This window comes from Salmo salar, chromosome 22 (assembly GCF_965601325.2).
Source record: "Salmo salar chromosome 22, fSalSal1, whole genome shotgun sequence".
Taxonomy (NCBI): Eukaryota; Metazoa; Chordata; class Actinopteri; order Salmoniformes; family Salmonidae; genus Salmo; species Salmo salar.
Genome location: NC_138312.1, coordinates 48225453 through 48243474, shown reverse-complemented (window position 1 = coordinate 48243474; position 18022 = coordinate 48225453). Strand labels below are relative to the sequence as shown.

The following is an 18022-nucleotide window of genomic DNA, read 5'->3' as shown; positions in this document are numbered from 1 at the left end:
CTGCATGCTTCGGTTCTGTTGGCACCTAGTGTGCTTGCATATTCCCTTGAAAGACCTTCGCTTGAAAAATGAGACGCCGTAGCCAATATACAATTCCTCAGAATAGACAGAATTAATCTAAGATAACTCAAGAAATCTGTTATTAATTTAGAATTATTTTCAGTATAAATTTTAGTCACGCATTTAACATCTAACTAAGTAAGATGTTTGGTGCAGTATTTCTCAAGTGAAAAAATGTGCATGAAAACGAGTCGTCTATCATTGAATGAAAATAAACACTTCATTGAAGAATCACTACTGTTGACCAATCACCGATTTAGGGGCGTAGACTTCGGCTTCCAAACTTTGGCTTGCCTCAAGAAAATGCTTTGTGTGCGCGAACAGCTGAAAACAAAACCTTGCCAAAGACCAAAACGAACTAAAACATCACAAAATGTATTCATAATATATACACAAACTGTTTTGGATGGGAAGCAAGCGGACACATTTAAAAAGTTTTTGTTGCCACCCTTTTATTATAAAAAAAACATAAAATACTGTCAAATACTTTCATACTGTCAAAAATGAGAAAAATGATAATACTATTTTGGCCATATTGCCCAGCCCTAGGAGAGCGAAAACAAGAGAAGGGGGTCAACAAAAACATTGTGAGGTTCCACAAAGCTGGGGCTTGTGAGGGAGATCATCTAAGCACCACAGTACAGCACACAGAGTGAATAAGAGCACTGAACAAAACACAGGCATTGCAATTGACAAGCTCTAAAGACACGCCATATGAGCTGGAAGCAAGAGAGTGGATGTTTATTAGCCAGCTGGCAAGTGTTTGGCTATGCCATTGGGATGCTAGCAAGGTTACCGATTTAGCCTACAAAAGCACTGGCTGTTATACTGTAAATGGTTGCTACTGTGCAGTGCTACTGACTGACTGACTTACTTGGAAACCAATGATTATGTTGAAAGGTATATTCTGCTATGGTAAAACTAGGTCAGACAAACACTTCTTATACACACCTATCACACAACTGTACACACACACACACCCTCACCCAGACTCAACCAGACATTCCTCTTCTACAGTTTTCTCATCCATCTTACTTATGTTCATCCCCCTCTCTCGTCCTCCCTCTCTCCGTTCCATGGCCTCCACCTCCTAGGGAGTGTGCTGGAGGAGTCGTCTGCTTAGATACATTAATATTTCAGCCGCACACACACACCACACACACACACACACCAGGGGATACACAAGTTCAGCCTATGGGAGAAGATAAGGGGCTGAGAGAGATGGAATGGGGGAGTGTGTGACAGAGGGAAGGAGAGGAAGAAAGAGTGAGAGAAGAGAGATGAAAAATGGGGGGGATATCAGCGAGTTGAAATGGAGAAGTGGGGGGGGGGTAGGGGGGGGGGGGGTACAAGACAGAGATGGAGCAAGTGTCTCGTTTTTTTCCCCGTAACCATGTCTTTCGTGAAATTGTCTCGCTTTTGTGACGGTAGTAGACGCAGTCACGCCACTAAAACCTAACATTGAAATGTAAAGCGAAAGAGAGGAAAATAGAAAGAAGGAAGGGTAGCAGAGAGAAAGAAAAGAAGATAAGGGGGAGGATATTTAAAAGGGTATGTGTGTATAAGAGAAATTGAAAACACAAGATGAAAATGCATTATTTAAAGAAAGAGAGAGCTAACAGCATAATGTGATCCAATACCATGTAGGAGAAAGAGGGGGGAAGGATAGAGAGAACAAGGCCCATCCGGGAAGGAAGAGGGAGTGATGGGGGAGGGAGAAGAGGGAAGTGGTGAAGGTGTGCCAGGCACAGCAGGATATCCTGTATGGCTGATGATTGAGGGCTGTGGGCAGGCTTCCCCTTCCTCTCTGTGTGAACTGCAGTGTGGCCAACTTTTTACCGCCTGTTAACTAGGGCGTTTGTCACAATGATGTTTGTCATGGTTACGGTTGGTAATTTCCTGCAGTCAAATGACCAAATCGCCCTTAAGTGGCCTCATGGGTGGAATGTTAATGTTTTAATAATTTCATAATTAATAAACATTTTTCTTTTTAATGCAGAAGATCCGGTGTTTCTATGTCAAATTGTTTTGTTATACAAATACTGGGATTGTTTTTTTAAGCCCTTAACCATGTGTGTGAGGTGTATACTTTTTGTGTGACCCTGATTTAGCCCACTGCAGTAAAAGGTTAACACGGCAAGGGCCATCCCAGGGGCAAACCAGAGCGATGCTATACCTGGTGGTTAAGTGTTTTTTTTACTGTATGTCAAATCTACCATTGGGTGATGCCACACCAGCAGGAGCAAACATTTTTGGGGTTATCTCAGATTGTTCTGGCAATTTTCATGTAGAAACTTAATTAGGGGGAAAGATTTTTTAAATGCTTTTTCACAAACCATTTTTTACACAAACCCTTTGTATCACCAACCATTATTTTTTTTATGATAATGAAAGTGTCCATTTTAGGCCCTTTTCAGACCTATACATCCCTCATATACATGCCTCCTGTAAGATCCTATGATCCGTGAATATTAATATATCAAAACCAGCCTTTTTATTTTGTTCATTTTAAGACGTATTGTTTGGAACAATATACTCTTCAATTAAATCACATTTTCAGAGAGGGCTCTCTGCTGTTTCATATGATCCATTTTATGAGTGCCACCAACACAGTGAATGGGAAAATGGATTCAAAGGGAACTCTGCTGGTGATTTGCTGAATGTACAACCCTAAATGAGGGCTGTATTTGGTTAATGACCTATAATATCAATATATATGTATAAAATGGGTCATATCATTAAAAGTACCAGAGAGCCTACTCTGGAAATTGGACATGTGTGAAGAGTACAGTATATTGTTACAAACAATATGTCTTAAAATGAACAAAATAAATAAAGGCAGTTTTTGCGATATTAATGTTAATATTTGTAATGTTGAATACATTTTTGAGGATTTTTTTTTTTTTTATCAAAACATACTACATTTTTTAGAGCACACTTTAAGGAGTATGACACCAAAATGTTGTCTGTATCATGTATGGTTCACAGATCATAGGGTCATGTATAGGTCTAAAATTGAATAAAATAGATTTTCTCAAAAATGGTTTGTGATAAATGTAAAAAGTATGTTAAACATCCTTCCTCCCAATAAAATGTGAGGATTGCCAGAACAATCTGAGATACCAAAAATATTTAACGCTTCCACTGTTGTGGAACCACCTCATTATAGTACATTGTTTACAGTATAGACAGTGCTAGTGTAGATGTGAAACTTACAGCTCAGCCTAAAGTGTCGCCAATTGTGCCGCCGAATAGCTACTCTTTTCGGTGTCTCAACTGGTAAGACACTTCGGGAGGGTGGTCACGTGTGCTAGCCAGGCAGAGGTCCTCGGTTCGAGCCTTGGTGGAGCCAAATCAGGTGGAAGTGGTACTCACTAAGCAAGCAGTGTGACATCCTTTACACTAGCAACCCATATGTAGTTGATAAAAACACATTGGAGGACTGCACATACAGTTGAAATTGCTGCTATATTAGGTTGTCTAATGGTATTGGCATGGTCAAAATACTGCACCAATCAAGTGTCAGCACACGTGATATTTTATCAAATTCAATAAATACCTGACATTTATGGTACATTTGTTATTATGAAAGCCTCATATCTTGCAACTTGTTATTACAACTCACTCGGCTGACAAAGAAACTTGCATTTGCACTTGCATAAATCAATGACAAGCTGATTCCATCGAAACTGTCATAGTCCGTGTATGTAGGTGGCAGGGAAGTCAGGCGCAGGAGAAAACAGAGTGGTTAAAAAATGGAGTATTTATTTCCAAAAACCACGTAGAAAATTAATCCGGGTAAAACAATAACCCGTCGCACACCGATACATAAACAACACGTACATAACAAACAAACAATCACCGACAGAGAAATGAGGGGAAGCAGAGGGTTAAATACACAACATATAATTACTGGGATATGAAACAGGTGTGTAAAGACACCAGACAAAACCAATGGAAAATGAAAAACTGATCAATGGTGGCTAGAAGACCGGTGACGTCGATCGCCGAGCACCACCCGAACAAGGAGGGGCATCAACTTCGGTAGAAGTCGTGACAGAAACAACTTTACAAACCACTGTCACATAAGAGATCAAACTACAAACTCTTCACAATGGCCAAATCACTCACCCAAACACCAAACTCACATTTAAGCTAAATGTCCCCATCATCTCTTCAGTCCCTTCTTCCTTATGCACCACAGCTCCCCCAGATCCATAGTGCCTTTGTTTTTAATAAAGGTGTTTCGGTGGATGTTTTTGATTCAAGCCTTATTAGCCTAGCTATGAACCGCATGTTGCTCTCTCCATATTTACCCCGGACTATAAGGCTAGGCCTGTCGATGACCAGAGAGAGGGAAACAGACTCACTGCACCCCTCCAGCCAAAACAGATTATGGGAGCATATCTCCCATGGTGCATTGCATGTGCATTGTGTGTGCCTGAGCACCTTTATAACGGCCAGGGGGTGTATATCACAATAGAATGAACGAGAGAGAAAGAAAGAGATAACAGAGGGGTGATATGTTCAGTTTGTTTATCTGGAAATAGATTTCTTCACACTGATCTCCCAGCGGAGTAGCAGCCGTTGCTATGCGCCCTCTGCGATTCGAGTGTGAGAGGAGAAGCATGGAGGAGGAGGTGGAGGAGAAACGGGGGGAAGGGTGGACAGTTTTTTTAATCTCAAGAAGAGTTTGGTCATTCATGCTATAGATTCCTGAGGTAGAATAATAAAAAGTAGGCCAAGTGTGTGTGTGTGTGTGTGTGTGTGTGTGTGTGTGTGTGTGTGTGGTGCGTGCGTGCGTGCGTGCGTGCGTGCGTGCATGCGTGCGTGTATGCGTGCGTGTCTGTATGTGTGTATGTGAGTGAGTGAGTAAGAGAAAAAGAGAGAGACAGGGAGAGAGAGTGCCCTGAAGTTAAGATTTCTTAACTGAGTGGACTGTGAGTGGTTGAGCTCAGATGGCCCCACTGCGCTGCTGAAACAGAGGCTGTAATGTATGTGTGTCAGTGGAGTGCTACTGTAGGTTAATGCACCACCACACACTGAGCTTCTGTATGCTATAAGGGTCCTGTGGTTAGCACCAGTGTTAGCGATGCCTTAGGAAACTGAAACTGCATTGAGCCCTAATGGCTGGTCAGCTGTACAATACATGGTCAAACAAACCCTCCAGTCAAGACTTCCTGCTGACTAATGTTAACCTGTGAGCTATGTGTACATCTTTTGTCGCTGCTCAGTCAGCAAAACATGAAGCCTTTCTTTTTCTTCTATGTCTAACATGATCCGACACATCCCTCTCCCTCAGGCTTCAGCATCTTGACTCAAGCTGCCATCGTTTTGGCTGGTCTATTTGTGCGGTCTAGTCCGAATATTGATTTAACTTATTTTCTATCTAGTTTATCCTGTCGGTCCTGTCACTATCATTAATTATCACGGCTCTCACCTTGTGTTGATGTATCCGACACATTTGATTGTGGCTAAAGGCTAGAATGCTAGGAATGATATGTGCAAATCCCTCTTGATGTGTCTCTAAGGGGGTCCTGTTCTGTTGGATGAACAAGAGCTGAACTGTGATAGCATTGATTGAACAAGAGCTAACTGCATGCAGACACACACACACACACACACACACACACACACACACACACACACACACACACACACACACACACACACACACCCCCCCCCGAGTGTACGCACGCACGCACACTCACTCACACACACACACACACACACACACACGAGTGTACGCACGCACGCACACTCACTCACACACACACACGATCAAAGTCAAGCGCAGCAGCAGGTTGCAGGGCAATGGTAAGCTAAGACCCCAACCTGGCCTAGATGACCCTATTGGGTCCAAGCCAAGGTATCAGGGGACTAGAGTAGAACAAAACCCATTCACCCTTAGGCTTCCATAGTAGTCGTCCATCCCACCAAAGGAAAGGGCTGGTACGGCCACATTTGCCATCAATCAACATTCATCCCTCATCCCACTGTGTTATCAAAAAGGAAGACAGAATTAGTAATAGACTTACTGTGCAGTGGAGGCTGCTGATGGGAGGATGGCTCATAATAATGGCTGGAACGAAGCAATGTGCAACACATGTGTTTGATGTATTTGATACCATCCCACTTATTCCACTCCAGCCATTACCACAAAACCTGTTCTCCCCAAATAAGTTGCCACCAACCTTCTGTGTTATTGTGACAACTCTTATCCACACTACTGTATATGTATGGCTTTTGCTATGTGGCGTCATGTGATGATAATATGGATGTAGCTTTATCTCATTGAGGACCTCCACCAGTATTGTAAGGGGGCAGAGTTTTGTCTGGTCTTCCATGCACATTGTTGTTTACACTCAACTCTTGGTTTTGAAGTTTTAATGATTATTACAGCCAGAAATGCTTTTACAACGCTATGTGGTATGTTCAATATTGTGAAACAATTCTCATTGGGAAAATATCCTTTCTAAAACTTTAATGGTTCACTTTTAAGGGAAAGTCCCCACCGGAGCTGCTTCCTGAAGAATGATCTTAATCAGAAGTTAGGATTCTTAATTAAATTGTCTGATCTCCAAAGTTGCTCCAATTCGCATAACTCTGAAAGATAGGCCTAATTGATTTCCAAAACAAAGAAATGGCTGGATAATTCAATTTCTTCTGTTGATAATTACCGAAAAGATAAGTAGGGTTTTGAAGACACTAGATTAAGATGAACTGCATTAAATCTTGTGTTATTTGCTGACTCATTGCCTTTTAAGCTAAAGCTATTCAATTCTCTGAAAAACTAATTAATTCAAACTCGAATCAGCAGTATTAATGTACAAAGTCTATATTCCTCAATTCCTTGTACCCTGCCAAGTCCTCTATTTACTACAGAAGGCTCACAAAAGATGTGAATGTGTATTGTAACTTTCACTATTACTATGGCTAATCATGCTAATGTTTCCCTCCATTTTGTGTTGCAGGATTTCTTTATCTATTGACCTCTACGTCCATGTCTTTGAAGACGGATTATCCAAACCATTCAACAAGGTATGTGTGCTGGAATATCAGATATCTTCTACCAAAGTGTCCCTGGTCTTCAAAAGTGCAAAGTGACATTCCCTCCTCTTTGGGTCCTGTCACCTCCTTGCTTTCTTCCTTCCATCCGAATCTGGCTGACATTGTGAAGGACACTGGTGGTTTGAGTCCTAAGGAAACACTGACCTACTTGTGGTTGATGCTGGATTCATTGAAAAGGCTGAACTACCTAGGGAATTAGCTTATGGGGGAGGCAGTTGACATTGTCCTTGCCCAGGTTGAACGTTGATGGATACCAGACATTTGGATGGAGCATCACTGTCAGACTGACAAAAGGATCGGTCCATGAAAGGTGGAACTTTTTGTCCAGTGTTATGAGCTTTGATGAATCTCTTGCTTTTCTAAGTTCACTTTTGAACTTAGAAAATAATATAAATTACAATTTATATAATGATGAATGGCTAGGGTATAACATGAGCACATATGTCGTAGTAGTGTTCTGCGGTTTCAGGCATGATAAGACCTGTTTTGTTAGCCAAAGGCACACACACTGTTGCCTGCCGAGCACTTACTGAACTAGCCCGATGCCCAACATTATGAGTGGTCTTGGGATATAACCCTAAAGTACACCACTGGACTAAGTTATTTATTGTAGTGTGTTAGGATTTAATTCAGAGCAAGTGTAGATATGTATTTACCTGAGATACTGTTCCTCTTGAACAGCTACTTCCGAAGTACAATGAAACGTTTTTTAAACAATCCCTCCTCTCTCTACCAATTGGATGGAAGGAATCAAGTTAGGATGATTAGGAAATAATTAAATACATTTTGGTTTTGGATAAACACAGGAATGTGTGTATTTGCACTCTGCTAGAAGCATGACTCTAACTAGTTAAGCTGTTAAACTGTGGGTCTTATATATTTCAGGATAGTGATAGTGGCTACTTGGTTATCACACTTCAGACCAATTCAATATTTTGCTACAGCTGTTGCGTCCGTGATTTCTCGCTCTGTTGGGTTCCCGGAACATAAATGGTCATGAAACAGTGACCCATTTGATAAAAGCTTATAGAATAAAACATCAGAGAGAGCAGAAGCTACACATACTTCGAGCTGTCGTTTTCAAAGAAGACCCATGCGATTACAAGGAAAACATGCATGCTACGTGTATGCATTCTGCAATCCTCAAACATCCCCTTTTACATATAAATGGTTGTTCCCATTACGCGTCCTAAACCCACACGCACACACGCACAGCAACTCTGACCTCTGAATTCAAATCTTATAGGGTCCATTTAGAGGAGAGGTCACTCTATGAGCCTATCGCTCTATAGCAACATGGTGACGTTTCAGAGCTCAAGGCCAATCATATTCCTCCTTGAGTCAAACAGCCTTGGGAGACCAGCACATGATTGGCCCTGAAATTAGCACATGACCTATGGCCACTGGAACAACCGTTGCAGACATTCATCATCGTTTTAGGGGGTAATAAACATGTAAATAAACACGCTAAGGAGGAACAAACCCATTGTTTTATTTCTCTAATTGCTCCTTACATGGCAGGGTGTTGGGAAAAGGATAAGTACCTCACTTATTCCGAACAAGGCTTGAGTTCCCCACCCTCCAGGGATTTGAACCAGTGTTTCTGTTTGTCAAATCAGTCTTTCCCCCTAACCTTCCAGGCCATATTGTTGAATATTGTAGATTTTTACATTAGGGTGTTCCTACAAATAAAAGGCAGCAGAATTATTAGGGAGAGCTTACCATTTCATCTGAATTGCAAATGGAAGTAAATAGATGTACTGTAAATATCTGTGCATACTAATGACAATGCCATGTACTGTAGGCCGTGTGTTCTCTCTCGTGTGTCACCAAGAATAGAAGCTTCTGCCCAGCTATGATGATTTATGATTTCATTACAGAAATGTCCGCCACACTTTCCCGCTGTCCGTCAAGCAAGCCCATTGAGAAATGTGGTTACACTTACAATTTCAGGTATGTTGCAATTGATGATAGCTGTGCTGTAAACATACTGTCTATTGACTGTTGTAAGGCTAGCTCGATGTTAGCAAAACATGTAGCCCTTGGTTTATCAGAAGGAGTGCTAGTAAACAAATAGCTGATTTATCCCATGATGATACTGTTTGAGGAATATTTAATATCCAAGCACGAGAGATTCTCTAGTTTCCCCCAAGGCTTATTACATTTGCTTCAATCAGCCCACTCACTTTTACTCACTTCTATATTGTTTTCTCGGAGAGCTCGGCTTATTGCATTGCATTTTATCTAGTTGATGAATTGTTGATGCTATTACTCTGTTTTGATTTTATCTATCAGAGGCTACTGTGTACCAGGGTATCTACTGTACACCCCCCGCATATCTTTTTTGCAAAAGCTTCACAACATGATGCATATAAACTGATACCAGGTTGGCAATCCGCGTGCGTTATTTATCATGAGAACGTTGCAAGGGAGTTTGCCGATTTTCCCCTATGACTGTGGCATACAGTTTGTCAAAGTAAACCCATTACAAGAGCTGGGGACTATAAAGTTCTGTCTGCAAAAAGATAATTCAGAGATAACTGGCTTTAAAGTTCTGAACCCTCATTGGTTTGAATGGTGTCAGCAATTTTTTATCTTGTATTTTTTTAAACTAAACAACCTGAATTGGGGTATTTAGACTACTGTACGTATAGGTAGTGAACATTGAACAGAACAAGGCTATGTCAATAACTCAATCTTGACCAAGATGCAGATAGAACCTTATAGTCCCACACTCTTGATTTACTATGATTTCAGCTGGAAACTGACGTGATAAAAGTAATCATACAATTCATAGACGAGTATGAAGGGGCTAGCATAACATTTGCTCAGTGGATATTGTGTAATTATTAACTGGGTGGTTCACTTCCTGACTGCTGATTGGCTGACAACCATGGTATATCAGACCGTATACCACGGGTATGGCAAAACATTTATTTTTACTGCTCTAATTACGTTGGTAACCAGTTTATAATAGCAATAAGACACCTCGGGGGTTTGTGATATATGCCCAATATACCACGGCTAAGGGCTGTAATCCAGGCACACCGTGTTGCGTCGTGCGTAAGAACAGCACTTAGACGTGGTATATTGGCCATGTACCACACCTCCTCGTGCCTTATTGCTTAATTATACTGTATGTATTGAACCCATTAGACAATACAGAGCTATGCTATGTTTACATTAGCTTATAGCAAGCCCTTGCAGGGTATAGACCCACACTGCCAGTCATTTGTACCACTCCACAGCACTGTGTATACCTTTCAGTCTTACCTTTGGCTAAATGTAACCATGTCCATACGTTATGCATGGATGCTTTTCTCATCCACGGCGCATAAAGTCACTCACCAACTCTCTCAGTGCATCTGGCTTTTCCATGTTAAATCAAACCAAATAAGATTTTAATCATCACATGCTTGGTAAACATCAAGTGTTGGCTAATAGTGAAATGCTTACTTATGGGCCCTTCCCAACAATGTAGAGAGAAAGAGAGAGTAATAAGTAAAACACATAATAATAAAAGTAATAATAAATACACAATGAGTAACGATGGTTTTATACTTGGCTTTATACACGGGGTACCAGTACCGAGTCGATATGCAGGGGTACGAGGTAATTGAGGTAGATATTTACATATAACTAGGAATAAAGTGACTAGGCAACAGGATAGATGATAAACAGTAGCAGCAGCGTATGTGAAAAAAAGTAAAAAAAGTCAGTGCAAAAAGGGTCAATGCAGATAGTTAACCAAATAGCTACCCAGACTATTTAACTAACTATTTAGGAGTCTTATGGCTTGGGGGTAGAAGCTGTTCAGGGTCCTGTTGGTTCCAAACTTCCAGAAGGCAGTTAACCCACTGTTCCTAGGCCGTCATTGAAAATAAGAATTTGTTCTTAACTGGCTTGTCTAGTTAAATAAAGGTAAAATAAATAAAAAATAAAAAGACTTGCTGCATCGGTACCGCTTGCTATGCAGTAGCAGAGAGAACGGTCTATGACTAGCGTTGCGGAAGTTTTGGACAATTTTTAGGGCCTTCCTCTGACACCGCCTGATATAGAGGTCCTGGGTAGCAGAAGTTCAGCCCCAGTGATGTACTGGGCCATACGCAAGACCCTCTGTACGGTCAGATGCCAAGCAGTAGCCATACCAGCCAGTCAAAATGCTCTCCATGCTCTCAAGATGCTCTAAACTTTTTGAGGATCTGAGGGCCCATGCCAAATCTTTTCAGCCTCCTGAGAGGGAATATGCATTGTTGTGCCCTTTTCACAACTGTGTTAGTGTGTGTGGACCATGATAGATTCTTAGTGATGTGGACACAGAAGACCTTGAAGCTCTTGACCTGACACTCTACAGTCCTGTCGACATGAATAGGGGCGTGCTCTGCCCTCTGTTTCCCGTAGTCCATGATCAGCTCCTTTGACTTTCTGACGTTGAGGGAGAGGTTGTTGCCCTGACACCACACTGCCAGGTCTCTGACCTCCTCCCTATAGGCTGTCTCATCGTTGTCGTTGAGACAGTGGTTTTGGTGTCGTGCCTGGCCATGCAGTCGTGGGTGAATAGGGAGTAGAGGAGGGGACTAAGCACGCACCCCTGAGGGGCCCCCATGTTGAGGGTCAGTGTGGCAGATGTGTTGTTGCCTACCCTCTCCACCTGGGGGCAGCCCGTCAGGAAGTCCAGGATCCAGTTGCAGAGGGAGGTGTTCAGTCCCAGGGTCCTTAGCTTAGTGATGAACTAGGAGAGAACTATGGTGTTGAACGCTGAGCTGTAGTCAATGAAGAGCATTCTTACATAGGTGTGCCTCTTGTCCAGGTGGGAGAGGGCAGTGTAGAGCGCAATAGGGATTACATTATCTGTGGATCTGATGGGGTGGTATGCGAATTTGAGTGGGTCCAGATGTCTGGGGATGATGGTGTTGATGTGAGCCATGACCAGCGTTTCAAAGCATATCATGGCTACAGATGTGAGTGCTATGGGGTAACCTGTCATTTAGACATTCTTGGGCACAGGGTCTATGATGGTCTGCCTGAAACATGTAGGTATTACAGACTGGGTGAGAGAGAGGTTGAACATTTCAGTGAAGACACTTGCCAGCTGGTCAGCGCATACTCTGAGTACACATCCTGGTAATCCGCATGGCCCTGCGGCCTTGTGAATGTTAACCTGTTTAAAGGTCTTACATCAGCTACGGAGAGCGTGATCACACAGTCATCTGGAAAAGCTGGTGCTCTCATGGATGGTTGAGAGTTGCTTGCATCGAACCGAGCATAGAAGGCATTTAGCAAGTCTGGTAGGCTCACGTCATTGGGAAGCTCATGGATGGGTTTCCCTTTATAATTCATGATAGTTTGCAAGCCCTGACATATCCGACGTGCGTCAGTGCCATTGCAGTAGGATTCGATCTTTGTCCTGTATTGATGCTTTCCCTGTTTGATGGCTCATCAGATGTTGTAGCGGGATTTCTTTTTAGCGCCTGAATTAATGTCCCGCTCCTTGAAAGTGCTAGCTCTAGCCTTTAGCTCAGTGTGGATGTTGCCTGTAATCCAATGCTTCTGGTTGGGATTTGTACGTACGGTCACTGTGGGGACAACATCATAGATGCACTTATTATGAAGGCAGTGACTGATTTGGTAAACTCCTAAACTGTAACGTTACAGGCTCCCCATTGACTGGCATGATACATCCTCTCCATAATAAAACATGTTGTATTGTGCGCTTTGCCAGCAAATGTCTACCTGGGGTACTTTCACCTTGTTCTAATGTGATGTCGTTTGAGTTGTGGATGTTCTTTACTGGGGTGTAACAAGCCCAGCTGCATTAGAGGTAGCAGGGCAGAGATTCTCTTTGATTTGGACATTTTCCACACAACGTACAATGTATAAACATCAGGCATATACTGGGAAAACTCTTAAAGTTACAATGTTTTCGTAATAACGTCATCTATTAACCTTTAATAACAAAACAAAAATTACATACATTTTCATATTCCATCTATCATCATGACCAACATTGTGGCTGACGGAAACCATTGTTCCAAAGTCCCTTTATTGCATGTTTAATGTTCTGAGGCTGGTTCTCCATAGTGAGAGGACAAAGGAATTTTGTCTGGGGCCTAAGATTTATCATGGGCGTGAGGGGTCATAAAACCCCCACATCTTCAGACCCCTAGATCTCTCCTCCTCTGTTGGGGGTGAGAGATAATCAGTAGGGTTGTGGTCTCCTGTAACCTGACCTGATCAGGACAGTCATGACACATGTATGTATGTATGTACTGCATGTAAACTCAGCAAAAAAAAAGCCCTCTCACTGTCAACTGTGTTTATTTTCAGCGAACTTAACATGTTTACATATTTGTATGAACATAACAAGATTCAACAACTGAGACATAAACTGAACAAGTTCCACAGACGTGACGAACAGAAATGGAATAATGTGTCCCTGAACAAAGGGGAGGTCAAAAGTAACAGTCAGTATCTGGTGTGGCCACCAGCTGCATTAAGTACTGCAGTGCATCTCCTCCTCATGGACTGCACCAGATTTGCCAGTTCTTGCTGTGAGATGTTACCCCACTCTTCCACCAAGGCACCTGCAAGTTCCCGGACATTTATGGGGGGAATGGCCCTGGCCCTAGCCCTCACCCTCCGATTCAACAGATCCCAGACGTGCTCAATGGGATTGAGATCCGGGCTCTTCGCTGGCCATGGCAGAACACTGACATTCCTGTCTTGCAGGAAATCACGCACAGAACGAGCAGTATGGCTGGTGGCATTGTCATGCTGGAGCGTCATGTCAGGATGAGCCTGCAGGAAGGGTACCACATGAGGGAGGAGGATGTCTTCCCTGTAACGCACAGCGTTGAGATTGCCAGCAATGACAACAAGCTCAGTCCGATGATGCAGTGACACACCGTCCCAGACCATGACGGACCCTCCACCTCCAAATCGATCCTGCTGCAGAGTACAGGCCTCGGTGTAACACTCATTGCTTTGATGATAAACGCGAATCCGACCATCACCCCTGGTGAGACAAAACCGCGACTAGTCAGTGAAGAGCACTTTTTGCCAGTCCTGTCTGGTCCTGCGACGTTGTTGCCGGTGATGTCTGGTGAGGACCTGCCTTACAACAGGCCTACAAGCCCTCACTCCAGCCTCTCTCAGCCTATTGCAGACAGTTTGAGCACTGATGGAGGGGTGGGCATTCCTGGTGTAACTCGGGCAGTTGTTGTTGCCATCCTGTACCTGTCCCGCAGGTGTGATGTTCGGATGCAACGATCCTGTGCAGGTGTTGTTACATGTGGTCTGCTACTACGATGATCAGCTGTCCGTCCTGTCTCCCTGTAGCGCTGTCTTAGGCATCTCACAGTACGGACATTACAATTCATTGCCCTGGCGACATCTGCAGTCCTCATGCCTCCTTGCAGCATGCCTAAGGCACATTCATGCAGATGAGCAGGGACCCTGAGTCAGTAGAAAGGCCTCTTTAGTGTCCTAAGTTTTCATAACTGTGAGATTAGTAGCCTACCGTCTGTCTGTAAGCTGTTAGTGTCTTAACGACCGTTCCACAGATGCATGTTCATTAATTGTTAATGGTTCATTTTATTTTTATTTTTATTTCACCTTTATTTAACCAGGAAGGCCAGTTGAGAACTAGTTCTCATTTACAACTGCGACCTGGCCAAGATAAAGCAAAACAGTGTGACAAAAACAACAACACAACAACACACATAAACAAACGTACAGTCAATAACACAATAGAAAAATCTATGTACAGTGTGTGCAAATGTAGAAGAGTAGGGAGGAAGGCAATAAATAGCCCATAGAGGCGAAATAATTGCAATTTAGCATTAACACTGGAATGATAGATGTGCAGATGATGATGTGCAAGTAGAGATACTGGGGTGCAAAAGAGCAAGAGGGTAAGTAATACAATTGGGATGAGGTAGTTGGGTGTGCTATTTACAGATTGGCTGTGTACAGGTACAGTGATTGGTAAGCTGCTCTGACAGCTGATGCTTAAAGTTAAAGAGGGAGATAAGACTCCAGCTTCAGTGATTTTTTCAATTTGTTCCAGTCATTGGCAGCAGAGACCTGGAAGGAAAGGCAGACAAAGAAAGTGTTGGCTTTGGGGATGACCAGTGGAATATACCTGCTGGAGCACGTGCTACGGGTGTGTGCTGCTATGGTGACCAGTGAGCAGAGATAAGGCGGGGCTTTACCTAGCAAAGACTTATAGATGACCTGGAGCCAGTGGGTTTGGCGACGAATATGTAGTGGGGGCCAGCCAACGAGAGCATACAGGTCGCAGTGGTGGGTAGTATATGGGGCTTTGGTGACAAAACGGATGGCACTGTAATAGACTACATCCAGTTTGCTAAGTAGAGTGTTGGAAGCTATTTTGTAAATGACATCGCTGAAGTCAAGGATGGGTAGGACAGTCAGATTTACGAGGCTATGTTTGGCAGCAAGAGTGAAGGAGGCTTTGTTGCGAAATAGAAAGCCGATTCTAGATTTAATTTTGGATTGGAGATGCTTGATGTGAGTCTGTAAGGAGAGTTTAGAGTCTAACCAGACACCTAGGTATTTGTGGTTGTCCACATATTCTAGGTCAGAACTGTCCAGAGTAGGGATGCTAGTCGGGCGGGAGGGTGCAGGCAGCAATCGGTTGAAGAGCATGCATTTAGTTTTACTAGCATTTTAAAGCAGTTGGAGGCCACGGAAGGAGTGCTATGAGTCGTTGAAGCTCTTTTGCAGGTTTGTTAGCACAGTGTCCAAAGAGGGGTTAGATGTATACAGAATGGTGTCGTCTGCGTAGAGGTGGATCAGAGAATCACCAGCAGCAAGAGCGACATCATTGATATTTTCATAGAAAAGAGTCAGACCGAGAATTGAACCCTGTGGCACCCCCATAGAGACTGCCAGAGGTCCGGACAACAGGCCCTCCGATTTGACACACTGAACTTTATCAGAGAAGTAGTTGGTGAACCAGGTGAGGCAATCATTTGAGAAGCCAAGGCTATTGAGTCTGCCGATAAGAATGCGGTGATTGAAAGAGTCGAATGCCTTGGACAGGTTGATGAAGAAGGCTGCACAGTAATGTCTCTTATCAATGGCGTTTATGATATCGTGTAGGACCTTGAGCGTGGTGCACCCATGAGGTGCACCCATGATCAGCTCGGAACCCAGATTGCATAGCGGAGAAGGTACGGTGGGATTCGAAATGTTCGGTGATCTGTTTGTTAACTTGGTTTTCAAAGATTTTAGAAAGGCAGGGCAGGATGGATATAGGTCTATAACAGTTTGGGTCTAGAGTGTCTCCACCTTTGAAGAGGGGGATGACCGTGGCAGCTTTCTAATCTTTGGGGATCTCAGACGGTACGAAAGAGAGTTTGAATAGGCTAGTGTTAGGGGTTGCTACAATTTCAGCGGATCATTTTAGAAAGAGAGGGTCCAGATTGTCTAGCCCAGCTGATTTGTAAGTATCCAGATTTTTCAGCTCTTTCAGAACATCAGCTGTCTGGATTTGGGTGAAGGAGAAGCGGAGGGGGGCTTGGGAAAGTTGCTGCAGGGGGTGCTGAGATGTTAGCCAGGGTAGGGGTAGCCAGGTGGAAAGCATGACCAGCCGTAGAAAAATGCTTATTGAAGTTATTAATTATCGTAGATTTATCAGTGGTGACAGTGTTTCCTATCCTCAGTGCAGTGGGCAGCTGGGAGGAAGTGCTCTCATTCTCTATGGACTTTACAGTGTCCCAAAACTTTTTGGAATTAGTGCTACAGGAAACAAATTTCTGTTTGAAAAAGCTAGCCTTAGATTTCCTAAATGACTGAGTATATTTAACAGTTATTTAAAAGTTATTAATAAACATATCAGGCACATTTGGGCAGTCTTTTTTAACATAAATGCAATGGTTCATTGGATCAGTCTAAAACGTCACACATACACTGCTGCCATCTGGTGAACAAAATCTGAATTGCACCTGGGCTGGAATAATACATTATGGCCTTTCTCTTGTATTTCAAAGATGATTGCACAAAAAAATACAAAAGAAGGGTTGGTTTTTTCTTGTTATTATATTTTACCAGATCTAATCTGTTATATTCTCCTACATTCCTTTCACATTTCCACAATGTTCAATGTGTTTCTTTTCAAATGGTACCAAGAATATGCATATCCTTGCTTCAGGGCCTGAGCTACAGGCAGTTAGATTTGGGTATGTCATTTTAGACGAAATTGAAAAAAAGGGGCGTATCCTTAAACCTTTTACAATGAAGATCTGTGTAGTTATTTGGATTTTTATGAATTATCTTTGAAAGACAAGGTCCTGAAAAGGGACGTTTCTTTTTTTACACACAGCACAAGTAAAAAGTTTGGACACACTTACTCATTCAAGGGTTTTTCTTTATTTTGTCTATGTTCTACATTGTAGACTAATAGTGAAGACATCAAAACTATGAAATAACACATACTGAGCACATGTTGGCTGTTTTTCCTTCACTCTGTGGTCCAAATCATCCCAAACCATCTCAGTTGGGTTGAGGTCGGGTGATTGTGGAGGCCAGGTCATCTGATGCAGCACTCCATCACTCTCCTTCTTGGTAAAATAGCCCTTACACAGCCTGGAGGTGTGTTTTGGGTCATTGTACTGTTGAAAAACAAATGATTGTCCCAATAAGCGCAAACCAGATGGGATGGCGTATCGCTGCAGAATGCTGTGGTAGACATGCTGGTTAAGTGTGCCTTGAATTCTAAATAAATCACTGACAGTATCACCAGCAAAGCATCCCCACACCCTCACACCTCCTCCTCCATGCTTCACGGTGGGAACCACACATACAGAGATCACCAGTTCAGTCTGTGTCTCTCAAAGACATGGCGATTGGAACCAAAAATCACAAA

At 42.8% G+C, this 18022-nt stretch overlaps 1 protein-coding gene across 1 annotated transcript in view; it reads left to right on the top strand.

The window, feature by feature from the left end:
- Nucleotides 1–18022, top strand: part of LOC106583601 (disks large-associated protein 4) — a 216127-nt gene that overhangs the window by 45831 nt on the left and 152274 nt on the right. The window contains exon 2 of the mRNA XM_045705451.2: nucleotides 7035–7101. The gene's annotated coding sequence lies outside the window, so the exon portion shown is untranslated. The remainder of the gene's footprint in view (nucleotides 1–7034; nucleotides 7102–18022) is intronic.